General features: G+C 44.0%; 1 long non-coding RNA gene across 4 annotated transcripts in view; it reads left to right on the top strand.

The window, feature by feature from the left end:
• LOC137618188 (uncharacterized) overlaps nucleotides 1–18,321 on the top strand; it is a 64,013-nt gene that overhangs the window by 19,315 nt on the left and 26,377 nt on the right. For all 4 annotated transcript variants that reach the window (XR_011039748.1, XR_011039749.1, XR_011039747.1 and 1 more), the window contains one exon: nucleotides 14,469–14,589. This is a non-coding gene — a long non-coding RNA (uncharacterized lncRNA). The remainder of the gene's footprint in view (nucleotides 1–14,468; nucleotides 14,590–18,321) is intronic.

The raw sequence follows: 18,321 nt of genomic DNA, 5'->3' as shown, positions 1-18,321 counted from the left end.
GCCTCCGGCGGCTCGACAGAAAAACACAAAAACTCGCGAGCGATCGCTATGAAGGTTGCGGGTGTGCTCACTAGCGCCAACTATCGGCCAGATACCGCATATACATGTAAACAGACTCAATTCTTCTCTGTCGGTCTGAACGACAAGACGTACCATTACTCGCTGTTAACCTGGAGTTTTTCAACAGTCTTGGTGAAGTACTTCCTTTTGGTTTGAGCTTTCGCAGTGCAGGTGTTTTATCTTCAACTTAAATCTTGAACTCTTTTTTGGATAGATTTAATTGTTGATGACTTTGGATTGTTTTTTGGACTTTCTTTGACTTTTAAATGGCCGACCCTTCCCTTAGTACGGAAGTGTGTTTTAGGCTTTTAGCAATTATCTTATCACGTTATAAATTGTTGTTGTTAATTATAGATTTTCCTCTATATATTTTATATCTCAATCGCCTTTATTAGGCCTCTTCGATTAGCTTTCCATTTATAATAAACATCAAGATAAATTTTAATGATTTGTTTATATGCGACCTTACCTATTCCTCCCCTAATCCGAGAGTAGGCGGTCCTAACTTGGAAACCGAAGTTAAACAACGTTGAGCCCTTTCAATCGTAAATAACTTTTACAGAGCAAATGATTTAAAACTTATTAAATGAATATTTTTTAGTAGATATTTCATGAAAGATTTTCTTTGAATAGTCTTCGTACTGTTTCAAAGATGAACTAACGTTTGGTTTATTTATGCTACGCAGTTTGCGCTCTATCGTTACGATAGAGAGAGAGAGAATCACGGTTTCACTTTGCAGAAAGAGTAAATCGATTCTGACGTTTTGTTCATTCTTCTTTCAAACGTAAATGTTTTAAATACTAATTTAAAGGAACTTGTTAATTTTCAATTTCTTAGTCCTTTCAGTTTTTTCCTTTGGTCAAATAACCTGTTTATTGACGAAAGGTGAGTGGGCTTTTCTCTTCGGTGTGAAATCAAGAGAAAGAGAGAGAGAGAGAGAGAGAGAGAGAGAGAGAGACGGAGAGAGAGAGAGGAAGAGAGAACGTTCCGATCTTTATTCTCGTCCCAAGCGAGTAACGTTGTTCTCGAGTCAGTTTTTTACTCTCGTCCCAAGTCTCTGTACGGGGAGAAAGGATAAAACGTTTTTAGTTTTTATTCTCGTCCCAAGGCACTGTACGGTGAGAGATTGAAAACGTAGTTTTGAATGAACTAGTGTTTAGTCTCCTCCCCAGTCACTGATCTTTTTATCTTAATATATGTTTACTGTTTTTTGCTTGTATTAATGTGCTTACATTATACGACTTATTTCGCAATTATAACCTTTTGATGTAGGGTAGAATTGCGTGCTTCAGGTAGAAATCAGTTTTATTCATGCCTAATGTGAATTGTTGAAAAATTCGATTTCAGTGAAGTAAGTGCAAAACAGAAAATCGTAGTGATAAAGTGATAATTGCGCAAAGTGTTATCAGTGTTGCGACCGAGGGTTCGTCTGTTCGTGCCTGTCGTTCGCCTAGTCCGGGACCTCTTGCAAGCTCCCAAGCCCAGGGGAGAAGTAATGTCGTACGACTTATGGGTTCGAGAGGCCTTGATCAGCGAACAGACGTTCCCTCTATGGTTTCAGGCGTGTCTCATCAAGACCGCCCCTACCATAAGATGAGCGAGACGATTTTCTCCTCGTCATCCGAAGGCTTTTCGCGTAAGAAACTGTGGAGCAAGGTTTCGAGGCCCTTTAAGCGAAAGTCAGTCCCTTTAGGACAGGTCCAGCGTCCTGGTTATAGCCATTGGGACAGCTCTGACCCTATGCAGTCATCGGAAGACTGCTCGCCGCCTAAACAAAAGTGTAACACAGGCTCAGAGTCTTTTTGTAGGCAAGGTTTTGCAGTCACAGACGTTGCCCTAGTCTCTTACCGCACCCATTCCCGTTGATCCTAAATGGGTTGTACTGCAAGACATGCAGAATAAGCTTGCCTCTCTTATGGAGGACTATTCTGCTGAGCAGGTTCACGATGATCCTCGTCGCTTAGCTGATCGAGATCCTGGCCGTCAGCCGCCCAAACGAGCCTTTGCTCGTCCTGTTGACATTGACGTTACAAAGTCACGTCAATCATGTTTTGTAGAGCCTCACTCGATGCAGTCCCGTGTTGACTCTCAGCCGCTTGTGGACGTTCAGCCGCTGCCGCTTGCTCTTGTTGACGTTCAGGACGTTCGCCAACCAAACCAGCATAGTTGACTTGTTTTGACGTTGAGCGTCAAGCACCGCAGTCAAGAGTTGTTTTGACTGCTCAGTCTAGGCAGTCAAGGCAGTCTCGAGTTGACGTCGAGCGTCCTCCCGCACCTGTTGTTGTTGCTGGTCAGTCCTTTAAGCAGTTACATGACGTAGCGTCCTTGACTGCTACTGTTGCTCCTTTGCGTGTGGACTGCTTGTCAAGCATTGCCACCACGGCAGGTCTCTCCCTTGCTTGAGACTCGGCAATTGTCGGACAAGGTTCCTTCAGATGAGGAAGTTGCTGATGCCCCTCCTACTGATATTCCCTTGAGGACTCTGTCAGACGGAGAGGAGCCTAAAGCTGCTCAGCCCTCTATGGACTTTGAATAAATCATGCTGATTTTTAAGGATCTTTGTCCGGATCTGTTTGTAACTGCTGCTCCTCGTTCGCCTAAACGTCAGAGTTTACACTAGGCCTAGCTACTTCGAAGCCGTTGTTTTCTAAGCTAGTGCTCTCTCGCTCTTCTAAGAGAGCTTTACGTTTGCTAGGCGATTGGTTAATCACCAGGAGGAGTTTGGGGGAGACAGCCTTTGCTTTCCCTACTTTTAAGCTGGCTTATAGAGCGAGAGTCTGGTATGACACGGGAGAAGTTCTCGGCTTGGGAGTTCCTGCCTCTGCCCAGATAGACTTCTCAAACCTCATAGACTCTCCCTGGCGCCTGGCCATGAGACGCTCCAAGATTTTATGGTCGGCTTCAGAGCTAGACCATCTCCTGTTAGTTTTTTTTTTTTTTTTTTTTTTTTTTTTTTTTTCTCGAGCGTTTGAAGTTTTGCTGTACAATTATGTCATGCATAAACAAGGCTATCAGGGATGGCTCCAATATTCTGACAGCCACGTTCTCTGCAGGAACAAGTCTATCAGGGATGGCTCCAATGATCTGGCAGCCACGTTCACTGCAGGAGTACGCAAGAGGCAAGTGCGCTCTAGGTGTTCATTGTCAAGACAAACTTCATGATGAAGTCTACCAGGCTGTCTTGACAGCATTAATGGAAGGCGACTGGATTGTCTCTCTCGACCTTCAGGATGCATACTTCCACATTCCTATACACCCGGATTCCCAACCGTTTCTGAGGTTTGTTTTCAGGAATGTGGGGTTCCAGTTTCGAGCCCTGTGCTTTGGCCTCAGTCCTGCTCCTCTCGTGTTTACGAGGCTCATGAGGAATGTGGCAAAATTCCTCCATCTATCGGGAATCCGAGCCTCCCTGTACTTGGACGACTTGCTTCTCAGAGCATCGTCCAGTCTTCGCTGTCTGCAGGATCTACATTGGACGTTGAGTCTGGCCAGGGAGTTGGGACTTTTGGTCAACCTAGAAAAGTCCCAACTGATCCCATCCCAGATTATTCTATATTTGGGGATGGAGATTCGCAGTCCAGTTTTTTCGGGCTTTTCCGTCTGCCACCCGAATAGAACATGCCCTGCTCAAAGTCCAACTAATGCTGAAAAGAGAACGTTTGTTCAGTCAGGAGTTGGAACAGTCTCGTAGGGACTCTCTCATCCCTGGAGCAGTTTGTCTCGCTAGGGAGACTACACCTTCGGCCTCTCCAGTTCCATCTAGCCTCTCACTGGAACAAGGACAAGACGTTAGAGACGGTATCATTCCCAGTCTCCGAACCAGTAAAGGCATGCCTGAAATGGTGGGACAGCAATATCAGTCTGAGAGAGGGACTATCCATAGCAGTCAAGAACCCAAACCACGTGTTGTTCTCAGACGCGTCGGATTTGGGTTGGGGTGCGACCCTGGACGGTCGGGAATGCTCGGGTCTGTGGACCTCAAGTCAGAAGAGCATGCACATCAACGGCAAGGAGCTATTAGCAGTCCACTTGGCCTTGATGAAATTCGAAAGCTTTCTTCGAAACTAAGTGGTAGAGGTCAACTCAGACAACACCACAGCTTTGGCGTACATCTCCAAGCAAGGAGGCACACACTCCCTCACGCTGTACGAGATCGCAAGGGACCTTCTCATATGGTCAAGAAATCGAGGCATCTCCCTGTTGACGAGATTCATCCAGGGGGACTTGAACGTCTTGGCAGACTGTCTCAGTCGGAGGGGTCAGGTGATACCCACGGAATGGACCCTCCACAAGGACGTGGGCAAGAGTCTTTGGGCTACTTGGGGTCAACCCACCATAGACCTCTTTGCCACCTCGTTGACCAAAAGGTTACCAATCTATTGCTCACCAGTCCTAGATACAGAAGCAATCCACATAGACGCGTTTCTACTGGATTGGTCTCATCTGGACTTATGTGCATTCCCACCATTCAAGATAGTCAACAAGGTACTGCAGAAGTTCGCCTCTCACGAAGGGACAAGGTTGACGTTGGTTGCTACCCTCTGGCCCGCGAGAGTGGTTCACCGAGGTACTTCAATGGCTGGTAGACATTCCAAGAAGTCTTCCTCTAAGGGTAGATCTCTTACGTCAGCCCCACGTAAAGATTGTTCATCAAAGCCTCCCCGCGCTTCGTCTGACTGCCTTCAGACTATCGAGAGACTCTCAAGAGCTCGAGGCTTTTCGAAGGAGGCAGCCAGTGCGATTGCGAGAGCTAGGAGAGCTTCTACCATCAGAGTATACCAGTCGAAGTGGGAAGTCTTTCGAGACTGGTGCAAGCCAGCATCTGTGTCCTCTTCCAGTACCTCTGTAGCCCAAATCGGAGATTTTCTTTTACATCTGAGAAATGTTCGCTCCCTCTCAGCTCCCACGATTAAGGGCTACAGGAGCATGTTGGCTTCGGTCTTTCGTCATAGAGGCTTAGATCTTTCCAACAATAAAGATCTCCAAGATCTCCTTAAGTCTTTCGAGACCTCTAAGGAACGTCGTTTGGCAACTCCTGGATGGAACTTAGACGTGGTCCTAAGGTTCCTCATGTCAGACAGGTTTGAGCCATTACATTCAGCCTCCCTGAAGGATCTCACCCTCAAGACGCTTTTCCTAGTGTGCTTGGCTTCGGCTAAAAGGGTCAGTGAAATTCATGCCTTCAGTAAGAACATCGGCTTTTCTACAGAAAAAGCCACATGTTCACTTCAACTTGGTTTCCTGGCCAAAAATGAACTGCCTTCTCGTCCTTGGCCTAAGTCTTTTGATATACCTTGCCTGTCAGAGATCGTAGGCAACGAACTTGAAAGAGTGCTGTGTCCAGTTAGAGCTCTTAAGTTCTACTTAGCTTGTACTAAGTCCTTACGAGGTGGATCCGAGGCATTATGGTGCTCAGTTAAGAAACCATCATTGCCTATGTCAAAGAATGCTTTGTCATATTTTATCAGATTTTTAATACGAGAGGCTCATTCTCACTTGAATGAAAAAGACCGATGCTTGCTTAAGGTTAAGAGGCACGAAGTAAGAGCTATAGCAAATTCCGTGGCCTTTAAGCAAAATAAATCTCTGCAAAGTATTATGGACGCGACCGTTTGGAGAAGCAAGTCGGTATTCGCGTCATTTTACTTAAAAGATGTCCAGACTCTTTACGAGGACTGCTACACACTGGGTCCATTCGTTACAGCGAATGCAGTAGTGGGTAAGGGTTCTACCACTACATTCCCTTAATTCCAATATCCTTTTAATCTGCTCTTGAAATGTTTTTTAATTGGGTTGTACGGAAGGCTAAGCAGCCTTTCGCATCCTTTTTTGATTTGGCGGGTGGTCAAATGTCATTTCTTGAGAGCGCCCAGATTAGGGGTTTGATGAGGTCCTGTTGTATGGGTTGCAGCCCTTGATACTTCAGCTCCTGGGAGTCTTTCAGCATCCTAAGAGGATCGCTGGGCTTCGTGAGGAAGACAGACTAACAAGGCAGAGTAATCGTCTAAGTCAACTTCCTTACCAGGTACCTATATATATTTGGGTTTTGTTATGATATAACTGTCAAAAACTCTAAGCATATACGCTGTAAACTTAATTAACTCTGGTCTCTACCCACCACCATGGGTGTGAATCAGCTATTATATATTCACCGGCTAAGTTAAATATTTAAAAATGATATTTTAATTATAAAATAAATTTTTGAATATACTTACCCGGTGAATATATAAATTAAAGGCCCCCCCTTCCTCCCCGATAGAGACCCAGCGGGATGAGAAGAATTGGGTCTGTTTACATGTATATGCGGTATCTGGCCGATAGTTGGCGCTAGTGGGCACACCCGCAACCTTCATAGCGATCGCTCGCGAGTTTTTGTGTTTTTCTGCCGAGCCGCCGGAGGCTCAGCTATTATATATTCACCGGGTAAGTATATTCAAAAATTTATTTTATAATTCAAATATCATTTTTGTCAACTTTCTCACACTCCAATTTTCACTTATCGTATGAGATGAATCCATTGGACAAGACCTTTCTCTTTTGAAACTCTCAACAGTATCCCTTATGTTAAGTGGATAGCAGATATGAAAGACAATGGAAGTCTAGATAACTTCTGATATCAAATAAATGAAAAAAATCAATGGTCATCAACTAAGCGATAATTCAGTTCAGGAATGCTTCTACACATTAAAGTAGTATTGTATCAGGTCATGAGGAGTGTTACATTGTATACAGCACACGCATGAACCCAGGGGTTGTGTGTGCAGTGAGGAAGATTATTGCGGGGGTGGAAATTACTACTGTAGTTAAGCAATTAGAAAAATGTTGCAATCAAAGTGCAACACCCTTACGCAGTGCAACGTCATCTTCACTAAAAGATCATTATGGCATCTCTTCATCACCTAGTTGCAACTACTTTTTAGCCCTCAGGTTTACCTCTATTTCTGTTTAATTTTCTAAATGTTTTTTAATGTCTTTTTAACTTTTATTCTCTTTAGTGCTACTTAGTAGTTTTACTCTTGAATGGACTCCAATGTCCCATTTCTGGACCATATATAAATCCCATATATCATTTAAACAAAAGGTCCTAAGAAGGTGTAGAGCACTTAGTACAGTACATCTATCAGATCTTTGTAGGTGCAAAGTACGAAGATTTAATTACCTCGTTTCATCAATCATATCTAGTTTTTTCAATATTAATCTTACCCGATAATCATGTAGCTGTCAACTCTGTTGCCGACAGAAATCTACGGTCGGGATACGCCAGCGATCGCTATACAGGTGGGGGTGAACACCACAGCCCCATCTGTGGTCAGGTACTCCAGTACTTCTTGTCAACACCACCTCAATTTTTCCTCTGTCGTGCCTCCGGCTAGACCTACATGGATACGCTGTTGATTCTGGAGTTATTGCTCACGTTTTGGTGATGTATTTGCTCTAGAGTTTAGCCTTCGCTATTCAGGAAGCTTTATCATTAGCTTAGCAAGTTTTTGGAATTAATTTGATTTCATTTTTTATTTAATTTTGGTGACGAAGAGAGTATGAACTCTCTTTCACTTTTAATGGCCGACCCTTCCCTTAGACGGAAGTGTTGGTGTCGAAGAGAGTATAGACTCTCTTTCTTAATTTTGCTTTACAAAAGTTATAGATTTATTTTATATCTCTCCGCCTTTTATAGGCCTCTTCGATTAACTTCCTTTTATTATAAACTTATTAAAATTAATTTTTATATTTGTTTATATTCGACCTTTCCTAATAGTAGGCGGTCTTTTCTTGGAACCGAAGTTAATTAACATTGAGCCCGTCATTTCGTTTTTACCTGTTAACATATTATGCTATTTTAATGTTTTTGAAAGAATTTCTTTGATAGTCTCGTACTTTTTTCAAAGTTGAACTAACGTTTTGTTTTGTCTCTGCAGTTGTTGACGTTCAGAACGTTCAACTTGCGCTCTATCGTTACGATAGAGAGAGAGTATTCACGGTGTCACGTTGCAGTAAGAGTAGAACGATTCTAGCGTTTTGTTCATTCTTTCTTAGCTTAAATGGTTTTAATTCTAATAAAGGAACTTTTTATTTGGGAAATCTTTCAGTTTTTTTCCTTTAACAATAATATGTTTTAACGATATATATAATTGGGCTCATCTCTCAGGTTCTAAGTCAAGAGAGAGAGAGAGAGAGATAGAGACGGAGGGAGAGAGAGGAGGATAAACGTTTCGTTCAAGCGGGTAACGTTGTTATCGTTTTTGCTCTTCTCCCTAGTCTCTTTAGGGGAAGAAGGTAAACGTTTCTAGAGTTTTATTCTTGTTCTCAGGCTTTATGCGGTGAGAGATTTTAAACGTAGTTTATTTGATCTAGTGTTTAGTCTCTTTTCCAGCCACTGAATTATTTATCTTTCATTATGTTTTTCTGTTACATTGTAATACTGTTTTCGCAATTACTAACTTTTAATGAAGGATAGAATTGCGTGTTTCAGGTACAAACCACTTAAAGTTTCGAGTTCAGTGAAATAAGTGCAAACAGAAAATCAAAAGTGATAAAGTGATAAGCGCAAAGTGTTACAGTGTTGCGTTCGAGGGTTCGTCTGTTCGTGCCAGTTGTTCGCCTAGTCTGGGACCTCTTACAAGCTCCCAAGCCCAGGGGAGAAGTAACGTCGAAGGACTTATGGGTTCATCAGGCCTCGATCGACGAACAGACGTTTCCCTCCGTGGTTTCGGGTGTAACCAACTCACGTAGCCCACGTGATCACCCCACCCACACAAAGACGAGAGAGCCCTTTTATTCCTCGTCTGCGGAAGAGGTTTCTCGCAGAAACCATGGAACAATCTTGCAGCTTTTAAGTGCAAGTCGGTCCCTTCCGCGCAAGTCCAACTCCTAGGTGGTGCCATTAGCACTGGGTCAGTTCGGACTTGCTGCAGTACGACAACTGCACACCTCCCAGAGAGGCAAGGTGGTATCGCAACAGGCAGTAACTCCGTCTGTTGCCGCACCAGCTGTTTTAGACCCTCAGTCTCAACGGACAGTAGCTCCGTTTGTTGTTGTCTTTCTTAAACTCTAGTGGTCTATGCTGCAGACAATGCAGTCTCAGCTTGCGGTATTGATGCAGGAGTTTCAGGCAGAGAAGGTTAGCACACCACCTCCTGCGAGCGCTCCTCCACCTCTGCGCAGTCCACCCTGCCAGACGTATGATGTTGAGGCTCCTCCTGCCTCCATGCGTGAGCTGCCGCATTGGGAGTTGCCAGGTACCAGCGCTATGCAGCAACCTCTACTTTCCTTGAGGCAGGAGCCTCATGCTATGCGGCAACCGCCTCAACTCTTGAGGCAGGAGCCTCAACTCTTGAGGCAAGAGCCTCAACTCTTGAGGCAAGAACCTCAACTCTTGAGGCAAGAGCCTCAACTCTTGAGGCAAGAACCTCAACTCTTGAGGCAAGAGCCTCAACTCTTGAGGCAAGAACCTCAACTCTTGAGGCAAGAACCTCAACTCTTGAGGCAAGAGCCTCAACTCTTGAGGCAAGAGCCTCAACTCTTGAGGCAAGAGCCTCAACTCTTGAGGCAAGAGCCTCAACTCTTGAGGCAAGAGCCTCAACTCTTGAGGCAAGAACCTCAACTCTTGAGGCAAGAGCCTCAACTCTTGAGGCAAGAGCCTCAACTCTTGAGGCAAGAGCCTCAACTCTTGAGGCAAGAGCCTCAACTCTTGAGGCAAGAGCCTCAACTCTTGAGGCAAGAGCCTCTCTCTGCGCAGCCACCTCCTCAACCCTTGAGGCAGACGCAACTCTTGAGGCAGGAACCTCATGCTATGAGGCAGCCGCCTCAACGCATGCAGCAACCGCATTCTTCACAGCATGAGCCTCTCTCTGCGCAGCTACCTCCTCAACCCTTGAGGCAGACGCAACTCTTGAGGCAGGAACCTCACAGGAGCCTCATGCTATGCGGCATCCTCCTCAACCCTCATGCTATGCGGCAACCTCCTCTACCCATGAGGCAGCCTCATGCTATGCGGCATCCTCCTCAACCCATGAGGCAGGAGCCTCATGCTATGCGGCATCCTCCTCAACCCATGAGGCAGGAGTCTCATGCTATGAGGAGCCTCATGCTATGCGGCATCCTCCTCAAACCATGAGGCAGGAGCCTCATGCTATGCGGCAACCGCCTCAACCCATGAGGCAGGAGCCTCATACTATGCGGCATCCTCCTCAACGCATGCGGCATGAGCCTCATCCCTTGCAGCATGAGCCTCATCCCTTGCAGCATGAGCCTCATCCCATGCAGCATGAGCCTCATCCCATGCAGCATGAGCCTCATCCCATGCAGCATGAGCCTCATCCCATGCAGCATAAGCCGCACGCCATGCAACATGCTCTGCTTACCTTACAGCATGCTCTACATACAGCATGCTCTGCATACAGCATGCTCTGCATACCTTACCGCATGCTCCTCAGTCACACATCTTTGGTTGTTGCCAACTCACTAGACTGTCAAGCAGTTTCATAACGTTGCCTTCTAGTCTGCTGCTTTTGCACCAGTGAAACCCTCACTGAGAGAACTTAGCTTTTCTCGGATATGGTTCCTGTAGATGAGAAAGTGCTATTCTCCCTCCTTCTGATATTCCCTTGAGGACTCTGTCATTTGGAGAGGAGCCTTTAGCTGCTTAGCCTCCTATGGACTTTTATTTAAGCATAACATGCTTCCAGGGAGGGTAATGGTTCCACTTCAGTCGCTAACCCCGTCTGTTACCACACCTGCTCCCATAGACCTTGAGCTTTGTTGCAAGACATGCAGTCCAAGCTTAGTCCTTGTTAGAGGATTTTTTGTTTACGGAGTCAGTGTGTCACTGGGAAGACGTTCAACAACCAGCAGAAGTGACTTGTTGTGACGCAGTGCGGCAACCTCAGCAACCCGATAAGGAGTTGTCTGTACGACCCAGACAGTCTAGACAGCTTCGGGTTGTCGCTGTACTTCCTCGCTTCCCCATGGTTGACAGTTCACAGACTGTGCAGCAGTACCATGATCTTGTGTCCGGCTCCGTCAGACGACTAGCTTTTAAGAGCTCCCACAAGTCGTCGCTGTCTGGAGATTCTCAGATGGACTATGGATCTGACCAAGGAACTGGGCCTCCTGGTCAATTTTGAGGAGTCCCAGCTCGTCCCATCCCAGACCATTGTCTACCTGGGTATGGATCTTCAGAGTCGAGCTTTTCGGGCTTTTCCGTCGGCCCCAAGGATCTACTAAGCCCTAGATTGCATCCAGAGCATGCTGAGAAGGAACCGATGCTCAGTCAGGTAGTGGATGAGTCTAACAGGGACACTTTCATCGCTGGCCCTGTTCATCGAGTTAGGGAGACGCCACCTCCGCCCCCTTCAGTATCATCTAGCGGCTCACTGGATAAAGGACATGACGCTAGAGACGATCTCAGTTCCTGTTTCCGAAGAGAGGAGGTCTACTCTCACGTGGTGAAAGAACAGCTTTCTTCTCAAGGAAGTCTACCTTTGGCTGTTCAGAAACCCGACCGCCGTCTCTTCTCTGACGCATCAGACACGGGCTGGGGTGCGACTTTGGACGGACAGGAATGCTCGGGAACATGGAATCAGGAGCTAAGGACACTTCACATCTATTGCAAGGAGCTGTTGGCGGTTCATCTGGCCTTGATAAACTTCAAGTCCCTCCAGCTTAACAAGGTGGTGGAGGTGGACTCTGACAACACCACAGCCTTGGCTTACATCTCCAAGCAGGGAGGGACTCATTCGTGGAAGTTGTTCTAGATCGCAAGGGACCTCCTCATCTGGTTAAAAGATCGAAAGCTCACGCTGGTAACGAGGTTCATTCAGGGCGATATGAATGTCATGGCAGATCGCCTTAGCCGGAAGGGTCAGGTCATCCCCACAGAGTGGACCCTTCACAAGAATGTTTGCAGCAGACTTTGGGCCCTGTGGGGTCAGCCAACCATAGATCTGTTCGCTACCTCGATAACCTAGAGGCTCCCGTTGTATTGTTCTCCGATTCCAGACCCAGCAGCAGTTCACGTGGATGCTTTTCTGCTGGATTGGTCCCATCTCGACCTGTATGCATTCCCACCGTTCAAGATTGTCAACAGGGTACTTCAGAAGTTCGCCTCTCGCAAAGGGACACGGCTGACGTTGGTTGGCTCCGCTCTGGCCGGCGAGAGAATGGTTCATAGAGGTACTGCAATGGCTGGTCGACATTCCCAGGACTCTTCCTCTAGGAGTGGACCTTCTACGTCTACCTCACGTAAAGAAGGTACATCCAAACCTCCACGCTCTTCGTCTGACTGCCTTCAGACTTTCGAAAGACTCTCAAGAACTAGGGGCTTTTCGAAGGAGGCAGCCAGAGCGATTGCCAGAGCAAGGAGGACATCCACTCTCAGAGTCTATCAGTCTAAAGGGGAAGTCTTCCGAAGCTGGTACAAGGCCAATGCAGTTTCCTCATCCAGTACCACTGTAACCCAGATTGCTGACTTCCTGTTACATCTAAGGAACGTAAGATCCCTTTCAGCTCCTACGATTAAGGGTTACAGAAGTATGTTGGCAGCGGTTTTCCGCCACAGAGGCTTGGATCTTTCCACCAACAAAGATCTACAGGACCTCCTTAGGTCTTTTGAGACCTCAAAGGAACGTCGGTTGTCCACTCCAGGCTGGAATCTAGACGTGGTCCTAAGGTTCCTTATGTCATCAAGATTTGAACCTCTCCAATCAGCCTCTTTTAAGGACCTCACATTAAAAACTCTTTTCCTCGTGTGCTTGACAACAGCTAAAAGAGTAAGTGAGATCCACGCCTTCAGCAGGAACATAGTTTTCACATCTGAAACGGCTACATGTTCCTTGCAGCTCGGTTTTTTGCTAAAACGAGCTTCCTTCACGTCCTTGGCCTAAGTCGTTCGAGATCCCAAGCCTGTCCAACTTGGTGGGGGACGAACTGGAGAGAGTACTTTGCCCAGTTAGAGCTCTTAGGTACTATCTAAAAAGGTCATAACCTTTACGAGGACAATCAGAAGCCTTATGGTGTGCTATCAAGAAGCCTTCTCTTCCAAGGTCTAAGAACTCAGTTTCTTACCTATTCAGGCTCCTGATTAGGGAAGCACATTCTCATCTGAAGGAAGAAGACCTTGCTTTGCTGAAGGTAAGGACACATGAAGTGAGAGCTGTGGCTACTTCAGTGGCCCTCAAACAGAACCGTTCTCTGCAGAGTGTTATGGATGCAACCTATTGGAGAAGCAAGTCAGTGTTCGCATCATTCTATCTCAAAGATGTCCAGTCTCTTTACGAGAACTGCTACACCCTGGGACCATTCGTAGCAACGAATGCAGTAGTAGGCGGGGGCTCAGCCACTACATTCCCATAATCCCATAACCTTTTTAACCTTTCTCTTGAATACTTTTTATGGGTTGTACGGTCGGCTAAGAAGCCTTCCACATCCTTGTTGATTTGGCGGGTGGTCAATTCTTTCTTGAGAAGCGCCGAGGTTAAAGGTTGTGATGAGGTCCTTTAGTATGGGTTGCAGCCCTTTATACTTCAGCACCTAAGAGTCGTTCAGCATCCTAAGAGGACCGCTACGCTCAGTAAGGAAGACGTACTTAATAAAGGCAGAGTAATGGTTCAAGTCGTCTTCCTTACCAGGTACTTATTTATTTTATGTTATTTTTGAATAACTAATAAAATAAAATACGGGATACTTAGCTTCTTTGTTAACATGTATGCTGGTCTCCACCCACCACCCTGGGTGTGAATCAGCTACATGATTATCGGGTAAGATTAATATTGAAAAATGTTATTTTCATTAGTAAAATAAATTTTTGAATATACTTACCCGATAATCATGATTTAATTGACCCACCCTTCCTCCCCATAGAGAACCAGTGGACCGAGGAAAAAATTGAGGTGGTGTTGACAAGAAGTACTGGAGTACCTGACCACAGATGGCGCTGTGGTGTTCACCCCCACCTGTATAGCGATCGCTGGCGTATCCCGACCGTAGATTTCTGTCGGCAACAGAGTTGACAGCTACATGATTATCGGGTAAGTATATTCAAAAATTTATTTTACTAATGAAAATAACATTTTAGGATAGATTTTACTTGAATGTTACACTAGTAAGAATGCTTTTTCTACTTTTCAAAGCTTCTACCTGTGATTTCAATGATATCTGTTCAGAAGTATGAGCCATGCTTATTGTTTTTATTCCCCCTTTTACTTTATATAAACAGCTGTACTGCATTGAGCATTGTACCCGATGGGCTTACATTTATGAAACTTAGAGACAATGTGTTTTTCCTTAGAAACTTATTGTCTGTGTTTACAGGAACAGTAGAACTTATTATAATAAAGTTTAGATTTTTTAAGGTAAAATTCTGTTATTAATATCGACCCATTTTATATTTTACTGAGTTTTATTTCGGCAGGATGATTGACGATTCGATTCGTGCTCTTGGACTACTGTAGTTTTTCTTCTTCATTTTCAAGATTTACCTCCCAAGGATCTGCTTTTTGTTTGGGAGTTGGATATCAAGACCATGAATAAAGGTTAGTTTAAAAGATAAATCTTTATGTGCTTGAAATTTATTTTTAATGAAACTAACTGCAATCGAATGAATAGTAGTTCCTACGCAAATACAAACCCTTGTCTGGTAATGGGCGTATGATTTCAGCTAGTTCCGCACCCTCCCCAGCACACTGAGACGTCATTTTATGTAAACCACTGTGGTGTACAGATGAACTCTCAGTGCTCTTACATTGGCTGTTTAACCTCTCTCTCTCTCTCTCTCTTCTTCTTCTTTTCTTTTTTTTAGCGCATCTTCTAGTAATATAATTTCTGACCCTGCTCTGTATCCCTCCACCGAGTGAATATAATCTCTGACCATTCTCTGTCTCCCTCTGCCAAGTGACAAAGGAGGATTGACAATAATGCTATTACTTTTGGACAAGTTATGAAAGAAACGGTGTAGTCTGTAGAGGCTTCCTAAGTTGTTGAAGCAACAATATCTTGCACTTCATCTTAGTAAGCAGCTGGAAATTGTTTAAGACACTGAGGAAATGGCCTAAAGAACATCATGAACACAACTCACAGATTGAATTACAAGAGTGAAAGTGAACATTCATTTGACACTAAAATACTAAATATTTAAATCATGAAGCACATTAAAGCATGAAATTACCATAGATAATATAGGTTTTCATATTCAGCTACCGATTTGAACATTCACTTTGACATAAATCAACAAGTAAAAGATAAAGTTTTAGCTCCATTTTTATATTGAGGTGGACATCAAAACACATTAGAAATGCCAGGAACACTTTCTAAAACAAGCATTTTCTAAAACAAGCATTTTACTGCAAAAGTTTTTTATGCTCAAGTCTGCTGCAAAAAAGGGATGAAATATCAGGTAGGTGACTTTAGAAAAAAATATTTAAAAAAAAAAAAGATCATTGTTCAAAATTGCTGTACTGTAATTTGGTACTTCATTTTAATTGATTTGATACTACTACATAGGAATCGGCATAAGATTTAGACATCTTGTTCCAAATCATACTTGCCCGGTATGGGTAAAAAGGAAAGACAACTCTAAAAAGTAACAAAAAAAAAAAACCATACCTCTTTAAGTTAATTACTGTATTTTCCGTGTGATAAGACGCACCCCATAATCAGCCAAGAAATTTTTGGAAAAAAAGAAATTGACGATTTTAAAGCTTACCTACTGACCTTAGTCGGTGACTCTGCTGTGCGATTCTTCGCACGTTATAGTAATAGTCTTGACTGTATTTTGGCCGTACAGTATTATGAAATATATTAGGTTAATATTAATTAGCTACAGACCGGTTACCCAAACTCCTTTTACATATTCATATACAAATCACCAAACCAGTCTTTGTTTCCACCATAATGTTCAACATGTAGCATGTTTACAAAGCGTAATTCAGCGTATTTAGTGTTTGTTTACATCCAGCATGTTTGTCTACAAGAAAGCAGTATGACAAATGTTACTGATCAAATTTCGGTACAGAGTTAAATTCCAGTAATACTTCTCAAATTTTCTATGTAAAAAGTTTCATATAAAACTAATCATTGATCAAACAAAGAATTCTCTCTGAATTCCAATACTGTATGTAGAATATTTTTCCTGCTGTTTGAGTGATGAATACCATACTCAAGGTCTCGTGAATTTTTCACTAACCTGGTAAGACTGCACTTGACTTGCAGCTGTTTTTTCAAGGCCGTGTTCAACAGCTATTTACAGTATTTATATTATTTCAGAACTCAAACAATAATATTTGTATAATTTCAGAACAAAGGCAGTAAAGTAATCATCACAATATTTCTTTATTACAAAATAACAAATTTCAGACATCTAATCATCCTCAAATCCTGAAAAATCATCGTTGCTATTGTCACTATCCGTAGTCAATTCCGGGTCATCCATATCGACGTCACTTTCTTCATAGAGAAATTCATCCTCAGTTCCATTCATCGCATTACTTATTACGCATTTCTTATTCCGCATTTTTTTTAAATGATTTTACTACAATCTCTTCCTTGATAGCAGCCCATGACATCTTCACCCATTCACAGACTTGTGTGATAGAAGGTTTCTTGAGTCGTCCTGTTGGCGTTACTTCGTGGTTACTAGCAGCCATTCACTTGCTCCACTCATCACACATAATCTTTAAAGAGCTTGTTGTGGGAGATGTCTAATGGTTGTAGCTGCGATGTTAAACCACCTGGGATCATTGCTTGTTTTGTTTTTAATTGCCGGAGTTTTTTCTTCATAGTTTCAGTTTTTTGGCTCTAAATTGATCCCAAACTAATAATGCTGGTTTCTTTTTGCAAACCTCCAGGACGTGACCATACCTTTTCAAGCCACAGTTTGACCCCGGCTTCGTCCATCCATCCCTTAGGGTGAACATGAACAAGTACACCAGCCGGGATTATTTGGCATGGTTTTTCGTTTGAAAATAAGTAGCGGTGGAAGTTTTCTGCCGTCTGCACAGCAGGCCAAAACAACTGTAAAGCGAGATTTCTCATGGCCAGTTGTTTTTATTGTCACGGTCTTCGCTCCTTTTCTTTCCACACTTCTATTTGATGGAACATCGAAAGTCAATGGTACTTCATCCACACTGTATTGCCGTATCTGTCCTATTTCATAATTTCTCTTTTCTAGCATTGATTACGTATCTGGAATTCCAACACTTTATCCTCGTATTCTGTAGGCAACTTCTGTGCAATCCTGGTCTTCTCTCTCATACACAGACCGTTTTGTTTCATGAAACGGTAGCACCAAGACGATACATACATATACCAAGGCACTTTCCCCAATTTTGGGGGGTAGCCGACATCAAACAAATGAAACAGAAAAGGGGACCTCTCCTCTCTACGTTCCTCCCAGCCTGACAAGGGACTCAACCAAGTTCGGCTGGTATTGCTAGGGGTGCCACAGCCCACCCTCCCCCGTTATCCACCACAGAGGAAGCTTCATAACGCTGAATCCCCTACTGCTCTTACCTCCGCTGTCTTCCAAGGCACCGGAGGAAGCAGCAGAGCCTACCGGAACTGCGTCACAATCGCTCGCCATTCATTCCTATTTCTAGCACGCTCTCTTGCCTCTCTCACATCTATCCTCTTATCACCCAGAGCTTCCTTCACTCCATCCATCCACCCAAACCTTAGCCTTCCTCTTGTACTTCTCCCATCAACTCTTGCATTCATCACCTTCTTTAGCAGACAGCCATTTTCCATTCTCTTAACATAGCCAAACCACCTCAACACATTCATATCCACTCTAGCTGGTAACTCATTTCTTACACCCGTTTTCACCCTCATTACTTCGTTTCTAACCCTATCTACTCGAGATACACCAGCCATACTCCTTAGACATTTCATCTCAAACACATTCAATTTCTGTCTCTCCGTCACTTTCATTCCCCACAACTCAGATCCATACATCACAGTTGGTACAATCACTTTCTCATACAGAACTTTCTTTACATTCATGCCCAACCCTCTATTTTTTACTACTCCCTTAACTGCCCCCAACACTTTGCATCCTTCATTCACTCTCTGACGTACATCTGCTTCCACTCCACCATTTGCTGTAACAACAGACCCCAAGTACTGAAACTGATCCACCTCCTCGAGTAACTCTCCATTCAACATGACATTCAACCTCGCACCACCTTCCCTTCTCGTACATCTCATAACCTTACTCTTACCCACATTAACTCTCAACTTCCTTCTTTCACACACCCTTCCAAATTGTCACT

Source organism: Palaemon carinicauda, chromosome 24 (genome assembly GCF_036898095.1).
Source record: "Palaemon carinicauda isolate YSFRI2023 chromosome 24, ASM3689809v2, whole genome shotgun sequence".
NCBI classification, from domain to species: domain Eukaryota; kingdom Metazoa; phylum Arthropoda; class Malacostraca; order Decapoda; family Palaemonidae; genus Palaemon; species Palaemon carinicauda.
The sequence above is the reverse complement of the archived record's forward strand: the minus strand, read 5'-3'. Positions and strand labels throughout refer to the sequence as shown.